The sequence below is a fragment of the Bufo gargarizans genome, chromosome 5, assembly GCF_014858855.1.
Source record: "Bufo gargarizans isolate SCDJY-AF-19 chromosome 5, ASM1485885v1, whole genome shotgun sequence".
Classification (NCBI taxonomy): Eukaryota; Metazoa; Chordata; class Amphibia; order Anura; family Bufonidae; genus Bufo; species Bufo gargarizans.
This window is the reverse complement of record NC_058084.1, coordinates 463,349,690-463,358,744: the sequence shown is the minus strand read 5'-3', so window position 1 is coordinate 463,358,744 and position 9,055 is coordinate 463,349,690. Positions and strand designations below refer to the sequence as shown.

At 51.0% G+C, this 9,055-nt stretch overlaps 1 protein-coding gene across 2 annotated transcripts in view; it reads left to right on the top strand.

Moving 5' to 3' along the window:
• Positions 1-2,384: 2,384 nt before the first annotated feature.
• Positions 2,385-9,055, top strand: part of LOC122938438 (zinc finger protein 679-like) — a 31,680-nt gene continuing 25,009 nt past the window's right edge. Inside the window, exon 1 of one of the 2 annotated variants that reach the window (XM_044293947.1) lies at positions 2,385-2,465. The gene's annotated coding sequence lies outside the window, so the exon portion shown is untranslated. The remainder of the gene's footprint in view (positions 2,466-9,055) is intronic. The other variant, XM_044293948.1, reaches the window with a different exon arrangement.

Below are 9,055 nucleotides of genomic sequence, written 5' to 3'. Positions count from 1 at the left end.
GCTAGCTCTGACGCGCCCCCACTTTATCTCAGCCGTCTTCTGAGTCTCTGTTACTAGAGATGGATCTTGCCTAACTCAGCAGTGGACTGCAAAAGAGGGGGAAGTGAGACCCCTAGTGGCCATGACTTTTTTTTCAGGTGGATGCAGGCAGATTTTTTTTTAAACCAGTGACTTAGAAATTTGCTAGTTACACCATTCTCTATTAAATGAAATGAAATTGTGTGAAAGTACAGCGACTCTTTAAACTGTTCTGGATTTATCACAGTAGCTGATGCTGGATGATAAATCTTGCGCACCTTTAGACTGTCCAGCTTCACACCATCTATTTTTTGCTTAGTTTACCCCAAGAAATGCACCATATTCTGGCCCATGATGATGCATCTGAGCCACACTGTTCCGGAGTGCTGCAGGATTGGTGGAGGTGCCAAGAGTCAAAGCCACACCAATCTGAATTAGAGGCACAAAATACTTATTTAAGGCCCCTTGCAAACAAGCGTTCCTCCCGCAGCGAGTCCACATTGCAGCACCCGACCTGACCTCCCAGCACATAGCATTATATTGATTTATGATGCTATGTAACCCTTACAGTTCTGGAATGTATTGGATAACACTGGCAGCATTATGCCAGTGTTATCCAATACATTCCAGAACTGTAACGGTTACATAATATAATGCTATGTGACCCCCGGCAGCGCTGGGAGGTCAGACGGGAGCTGCGTTGCGTACTCGCTGCGGGGGGCAAGGGGCTTAACGCTGGGTTCACACCTGAGCGTTCGCGATGGAGCGATCTGTATGCGCGATTCTCCGGGCGTCTCACATACGCGGCTCCGGAACAAGCGAACGCCCATTGTCGCGCGTTCCCGCTGAAGTCTATGTATGGGAACGCGCGACAAGACGCCCCAAAGAAGCTCATGTACTTCTTGGGGCGTCGGGCGTTTTACAGCACGATCGTACGCGATGTAAAACGCTCAGGTGTGAACCATTCCCTCAGGGAATCATTGGTTCTTGCCTGTTGAGGGTTTTACAGCGCATAGGAACACGCTGTAAAACGCTCAGGTGTGAACCCAGCCTAAGGGTTTCGGTGAAGCTGGGTGCTTGGTAAGCTGAGAGGAGGCTGCGGTACTCAGCGAATGCTCCAGTGTAAGCAGCAGCTGATCGGGGAGGGAGGGGGCCGGGAATCAGACCCCCAATCTTGTACTTGACTGGCGCTCCCCTGAACCGGATTTATCACAGGGGCTCACGCTGGATGATACTTCTGGTGCTATCTACCTGTATATAAACTATTGGTTGGCTTACTTGGAGTCCAAATTTTATACTAGAATAGTGGCGTAATTTTGGCACACAGCGTTGCATCTTTGGCCACGCCCCCTTCCCGCTCTGCCCCTTTTCAAATGGAAATAATTGTGCTAAACTGCACTTAAAAAAATAAAAATGTAAACAGATTCTTAGCACAGACACAGTGAATGTAGGCCACATTTTTTTTATTGTGTTTCTGCAGATTTCTGACATTACCAGATGTTAGCTGAAAATCTGTGGGAAATTTGAATAGCATGACGCGTTCGTGTGGTTGTTTTTATGTCCATGGCTTTTTTTTTTTTTTTTTTTTATGCAGCATGTCGTAGAAATGTTGTCTTTTCTTTTCAGGAATTTATAAGAAATATTTAAACTCTAGGAAAAAACGCAATTCACCATAGCCAGGGGCGGACTGGGAACTTAGTGGCCCTGGAAAAAAACTAAAAGTGGCCCTGTTTTGTGGTGGGGCCAGCAATAACACTGCGCCACTTTATACCACAGTGCATCACAATGTAGCTCCCCAATACTGCCCCTCTGTGGTGGCCATTGTCCCCCTCCTCCCCCTGCCTTAGGGCTCCTGCACGACCGTATGTATTTTGTGGTCTGCAAAAAATATGGATGACGTCCATGCGGAAAGAAAATACGTTAGTGTGCATTTTGTTTTTTTTTGACCCACTGAATGCCAAGAATGCTTGCATGATCTCACACGTGGGAAAAAAAAAAAAAAAAAAAGGTCATAAAACGCATGCAATATGAAAAAAATGTATCAGTTTTTTAGGACGTTTTCCTAGCAGAAAAAAAAGGCAAAATCAAATTGACGTGTGGCCCTGGTTCACACACAGCTCGCCCAGACAACCGCAGCCACAACAAACCAGCGCTAAACAGGGAGAGAGAAAAAATAAAATAAAATAAAAACTTGTCTTTTGGCTATCACTTTAACTGCCGATCACAGACATTAAAATTTTTTATTCTAACACACGAGACCGGTGTTCTGCCAGATTCCGGGTATAGCATTCTGCCAAGTATAGGAATCTGGCAGAACACCGGCGCATAGAAACTACGTCATCACTCCAAGCCCCTGCTCTCAGCGGCTTGGAGATGATGTCACGACAACTGCGCCAAATGCCGCGGTGAAGTGCTTTATAACGGAAAAGCTGCGGGACTGTAATGAGGTGAGCCCCGTGTGACAGGTGGGCGGGATGAAGGCGGCAGTGTCTAAGGCCAGCTCCTCCTCAGGAGGATGGATACGCGCAGAGCACTCATCACTCACTGCGGAAAGATCTTACGGTTTTTCTCAGTCCACCTTATGTTCTATAAACTGGTGACATCCGCTGTTCTGTGGTGTTCAGCTGTGCTGTTTTTAAATAAAGTTTATTGAAAGCAGTTTATGTACTTGCATGCAATGGTAGTTTAAATAAACTTTATTTAAAAACCCATGGAGAACACAAGCCATAATGTAGTAAAATAATCAGTGTCATTATGCGTCTCAGGTATTCCATTAGCTCCATTGGCCTCTGTGGGTACGGTGGAGATTGCCGAGCGCCGTACTCGCCTCCTCTACATCAGTTTTGCTGAGATGAATGGAAGGGCCGCTTCGCATATGCTCAACCTATATATATACATATATATATATAATATACACGGTACAGGAGCCCCATTACTTTGATCAAAATGGGAGCCTGGAGGTTGGACCGCCACTGATCATACACTGGTCCCCTATCTTGTGGATATGAGCCAAGGGTTTTCCAAGACTACAATGAATATTGGTGACATATCCACAGAATAGGTCATCAGTAGGAAGGAGCGAATCGACTTCAGATGAAACATCCAAAGTCGATTTGCATAAAACTTTGTTTCAGTACTGTACGGAGCGAGCGCTCCGTACAGTATTAGAATGTATTGGCTCCGATGAGCCAAACTTATTACTTCACGAAGTCTCGCAGGACTTCGCATCCTAACTTTAAAAATTTATTTAGACTGTAAAAACTAGATTTTTGTACTTACCGTAAAATCTGTTTATCTTCCGTTCATTGGGGGACACAGGCATTGACCATGGGTATAGCTGCTGCCACTAGGAGGCGACACTAAGCACAAAGGTGTGAGCTCCTGCCTTCAGCTATACCCTTCCTACAGGGAAGCTAAATCAGTTAGTGCAAAAGCAGTAGGAGAAGCAAGACAAAAAGAATCACACTATGTACAAACCCAGGACCACACAGGCCCGAAAAAGCACCTAAACAAAAAAACGGGTGGGAGCTGTGTCCCCCAATGAACGGAAGATAAACAGATTTTACGGTGAGTACAAAAATCTAGTTTTCTCATCCGTATCATTGGGGGACACAGGTTTGACCATGGGACGTTACAGAGCAGTCCCAAGGGTGGGCATAACATGAAACCCTCCCGTCATTTAGAGAACCGCCGTCTGCAAAACTCTACACCCCAGAGACGCGTCAGCAGACGCAAAGGTGTGCACTCTAAAAAACTTGGAAAAAAGATGATCAGGTCACCACCTTGCACACCTGAAGGGCAAAAGCCCTGTGATGCACCGCCCAAGAGGCCCCCACTGCACGAGCCGAATGAGCAGTCACCCGGAATGGTGGGGCCCGGCTATTAACGCGGTACGCTTCCACAATGGCCAAACGAATCCCTCGGGAAAGGGAAGTCTTTGACGCCGCCAGCCCTCGTCTCAGCCCCTCTGGAATCACGAACAGGGAATCCGTCCACCGGAAAGATGACGTCTGGGACAGATAGACTCGAACGACTCGTACAAAATCCATGGTATGGAGCGACTGCTCATGAGGATGAGACAGGCCCGGACAAAATGAAGTGAGAATAATCTCATTTAGATGGAATGCCGACACCATCTTCGGCAGAAAGGACTGCACAGGGCGAAGGACCACCTTATCCTGATGGAGGATCAGGAAAGGCGACCGACATGAAAGAGCCGCGAGTTCAGACACCCTACGGATGGACGTGATTGCCACGAAAAACACCACTTTGTTAGACAAGAAGTGAAGAGACACCTGCTGCAAAGGTTCAAATGGAGAAGACTGAAGAGCGTTGAGTACTAGATTAAGATCCCAAGGATCCAACAGAGGACGGAAAGGGGGGGCAGCATGCGCCACCCCCTGCAGAAAAGTCAGAACCGCCGAAAGTGAAGCCAAATTCCACTGAAAAAGAACAGAGAGAGCCGACACTTGCCCTTTGAGGGAGCTGAGAGTCCGCCCTAAGTCCATGCCCGACTGCAGGAAAGCCAAGAGTCGCGGCAAAGAGAACCAAACGGTAGGCAGCTGATGCCGCTCACACCAACTAAAGTAGGACTTCCAGGTTCGGTGGTAGATTCTGGAAGCCGACGGCTTTCTGGCCCAAATCATGGTCTGGACCACCGCATCTGAAAAACCCTGAGCCTTCAGCACGGCGGCTTTAACAGCCATGCCGTTAAATGTAGCGATCCTAAATTCGGGTGGAAGATCGGCCCCTGTGACAGAAGGTCGTCCCGAAGAGGAAGACTCCAGGGTTCGTCGGCGAGAAGGCCGACTAGAGCCGCGTACCACACCCGACGCGGCCAATCTGGGGCCACAAAAATGACGGGCAGTCCCTTGGACCTGATCTTCCGAAGGAGACGCGGAATGAGAGGAAGAGGCGGGAACATGTAAGAAAACATGAACTGACTCTACGGAATCGCCAGGGCAATGGGTTTCCTCGACTGCGTAGCGAAGCTTGTTGAAGCGGGAGGCCATGAGATCCACATCCGGTCGCCCCCACCGCTCGCAGATAGCTTGAAAGACCTGCGGGTGAAGAGCCCACTCACCGTGATCGCAACGCTCCCGGTTGAAGAAGTCTGTGATCCAGTTGTCAATGCCGGGGATGTGAACTGACGATAGTGACGGGACATGTTTCTCCACCCAGCTGAGAATCAGCGCTGTCTCTGCCAGTCTCCGGGTGCCGCCCTGGTAATTGAGGTACGCCACCGCTGTGTAGTTGTCAGACTGAACCCGAACCAGACAACTCCTGAGATGGTCGGCCCAATGCTGCAGAGAGAGCTGAATCGCCCTCAGCTCCAGACCACTGATTGGAAGGGAGCTTTCCTCACGTGACCAAACTCCTTGAACAGAGAGATTTTCCAACATTCCCCCCAACCCCCGAGCCTTGCGTCCGTTGTTAACACCTTCCAATGGAGAGGAAGAAACAAGCGGCCTGACTTCAACTTTGGAGAGATCAACCACCATCTGAGGGTCCGGCAAACCAGGACAGAGAGACACATGGGCCGATCCAAGGAGGCTGGGGAGAGGTCCAAGCTGGACAGAATAGCTCGCTGAAGCACTCTGGTATAAAATTGAGCATAGGAAACTGCTTCGAAGGCAGAGACCATGTGCCCCAGAGCCCGCATGCAGCGAAGAATAGGAACCGGAGCTGGCCGCAACAAGGGGAAAATCTGAAGACTGAGAGCGGATAGCTTCTCCGGAGGCAAGAGCACTTTGGCCTAAAATGTGTCAAGCACCACGCCCAGATAAGTCAACCGCTGCGATGGATAAAGACGAGACTTCTGTCTGTTCAGGATCCATCCGAAGCGCTCCAGGGTGTCCAGAACTATGCTCAGGCTGTCCGCCGTCACCCGGAATGACGGACCCTTCACCAGGATGTCATCTAAGTAAGGGATCGCTACGATCCCCTGGCATGGAGCAGGGCATGACTGCCGCCAGAACCTTCATAAAGACCCTGGGAGCCATTGCCAGGCCGAACGGGAGGGCTACAAACTGGAAGTGAAATTGACCCACTACGAACTGGAGAAATCTCTGATGACTGACGCAGATGGGTACGTGAAGATAAGCATCCTTGATGTCTATCGAGGACATGTACTCGCCCGGTTCCATGGACGCAATGACCAAGTTTAGGGACTCCATCCAGAAGCTGCGGTTGAGCGCCTTGAGGACCAGAACGGGACGGACCGTCCACCCTTTTTCGGAATAACAAAGAGATTGAAGTACAACCCCCCCAAAAACGGTCTTGCACCGGAACAATCACCCCCTGCCGCAGCAGCGTGCAAATCGCCTGAAAAAATAATAATCTGTGGCTGAGGGGGAGGTCGGAGGAGACAACCGGAAAAAAACGAGACGGAGGGTAGTACTTTAATTCCAGCTTGTAGCCCTCTGCAATGACCTCCCTTACCCGCGCGTCTGAGATGTGAGCTAGCCAGACATGCCGAAACAAATGAAGCCAGCCGCCCACCCGAACGGAGGGTGCCGGGGAGCCGCCCGTCCTGCAGCGGAGTTCTTAGAATTAATGGACTTGGAGCCCTGTTGACGGGAACGCCAGGAAGGGCGAGGCTTGAAGGAAGGGTTGCGTTTCTGATCCGTGGCCGACTTGTCGAACACTCTCTTGGGGCTCAAAAAACTCAGAAAGGGGTGAAAAAAAGGCTTCTGCTTTTTTGACCTACTAGACTGCCCTCTGTTCTGTGGTAAATGCGTGCTCTTACCACCTGTAGCGTCTGAAATGATCTCGTCCAGGCGTTTACCAAAAAATCTGCTGCCGGTAAAGGGAAGGGCTGTCAGGGTCCGCTTTGAAGCATTATCTGCCGCCCAGCAGGAGAGCAATAAGGTACAGCGAATAGCCACCAACAGGGCTGACGAACGAGCCATAAGCCTGGCCGCGTCCAAAGATGCTTCACAAATATAAGCACTGGCATGAGAGCTGCAGGGCCATATTTGCAAGTTCTCCCGCGGGGACTCTCGAGTCGAGAACCTGACTTAAATTACTCGCCCAGTCCCCCATAGCCTTGCTCAACCATGTAGAGGCAAATACCGGCTGCAGTGCTGTGCCCACTGCCTCATAGGCAGATTTTGCAAACGCTTTCAGTTTTTTATCTTGGATATCAGAAAAAGAAGCCCCATCCGCCATTGGCAAGGTAGTGTGTTTAGCTAAGCGGAAAACCGGCGGGTCCTCTATAGGTGAGGACGACCCGGAAAAGGATAAAGCACATTCAAGCCTTTGGCAAGGTAAAACATCTATCAGGAAAATTCCACTCCTTGGAAAGAGAGGAATCAAACTCCTGGTGGTTGGGGAAACACTTGTGCGAGCGACGGGACCTTCTAAAAGAAAACCCCCGAGCTGGCAGACGAGGTGCGAGATCCTCAACCTGCAACGTCTCAATAACCACCGTAATAAGATTGTCCACCATGGAGGACAGTTTGGACAACTGACGCTCCGGCGAGACAACATCCTCATCTGACCCTCTCTCCTCAGAACATGCCTCTTCCACTGAGGACACATCGGAGTGAGACTCTCTAGCAGGAGGAGGAGAGGCAGAGGAAACGGAAGACACAGACACCCTTTTGGGGGAGGATGTTCTGGCCCGTTTTGTGGGACGGCCGCGATGGGCCTGCGCCCCATGATCCCCAGAGTGGGACTGGTCAGAGGACTGCCTTGCCGACAAACGCCCCAATATTTCCACAATGGCCTTGTTGGTATTGGAGACATCCTGTACCACCCTAGACAGGAAATGCGCCCATTCCAGTTCTACCATAGGCTGGGCAGCAGGAACCATTGGGTCCGGGGCCAAGCCACTTCATGGCCGAGCAGCACAGGCAAAGCAGAGGGAGTCTGACTGAGGGGATGGAAACTTTGCGTGACACGATGCACAGGTAAAATGACGCACCGAAGGCACCGCCAGCTTCGGGACTTGGGGTTTGGGCTCAGACATAATGACAACCCTGGCACCTAAGCGAGGAAGAGGGGAAGGTTAGGCCCTGTAAGAAGAGACAAACAGCACTTACCCAGCCTGTGTACCTCGAAGCAGCAAGACCAGCTCGTCAGCGTTCCGCCATGTGCTTTAAATCCCAGAAGTGGGTGGAGCCCACTCTCCCTCTGCTCTGTAGTACCAGGCTGCCCAGAAGCCGTGGCCTCCATTAACCATGGCCCCGGCACCGAGCCGACGCACCGAACAGGAAGCGGCGATATATTAAACAGAGTAGGACAACTCCGCCCCTAGGCGATTCTCTGGCCGCGCGAACGCCAGCGCAAATGCCGCAGAGGTAGCAGCAGGACGATACGCTGTGGTGAGCGCTGCAGAGCTGGCGCAGCTGATGTGCCCCTCACTGGAAAACGGAAGCCCCCAGCATCGTGCATGTTGCAGGGCGACCGTACCGTCACCACCTCCTGCAGGGCCCAGCCACGTGGGGACCAGGTAACCTGGGGAGGGGAGGGTACTGGAAGGGGGAGCACTTAGTGGCAAATTTCCACCTCCCTTTTTTTTTATATACTCACCTGTCCGGTGTCTTCTGCCCACCTGGCTCTAGCCGGATCACCGCCTTCGGTGTGCGGCCCCTTGGGGAGGGACGATACACCGGAACAGAGGGGACTTGCGGTGGACGGCTGTGGTGATTCGAACGCTGGTGGGAAACAGAGGTTTTGTGGGAACCTCTGGTCCTCCTTTGCTTCTGGAGAATGGGAAGGAGAAGGCAGGGAAGGAGCACTCCTGGGTGGGAATGCAGGCAGTTTTAAGGACTGTGAAACTCCCGGTAGAAAAATGGAAAGAAGAAAAAACAGTCGACCTGCAACACAGGGAGGTCTGCATCCTACAGACACTAAGATAAAACTGATTTGGCCTAGTCCCTGTAGGAAGGGTATAGCTGAAGGCAGGAGCTCACACCTTTGTGCTTAGTTGTCCGCCTCCTAGTGGCAACAGCTATACCCAAGGTCAAGCCTGTGTCCCTCAATGATGCGGATGAGAAAAACCATCTCCCAAACTCGGGTTCGGTTCCAAGGT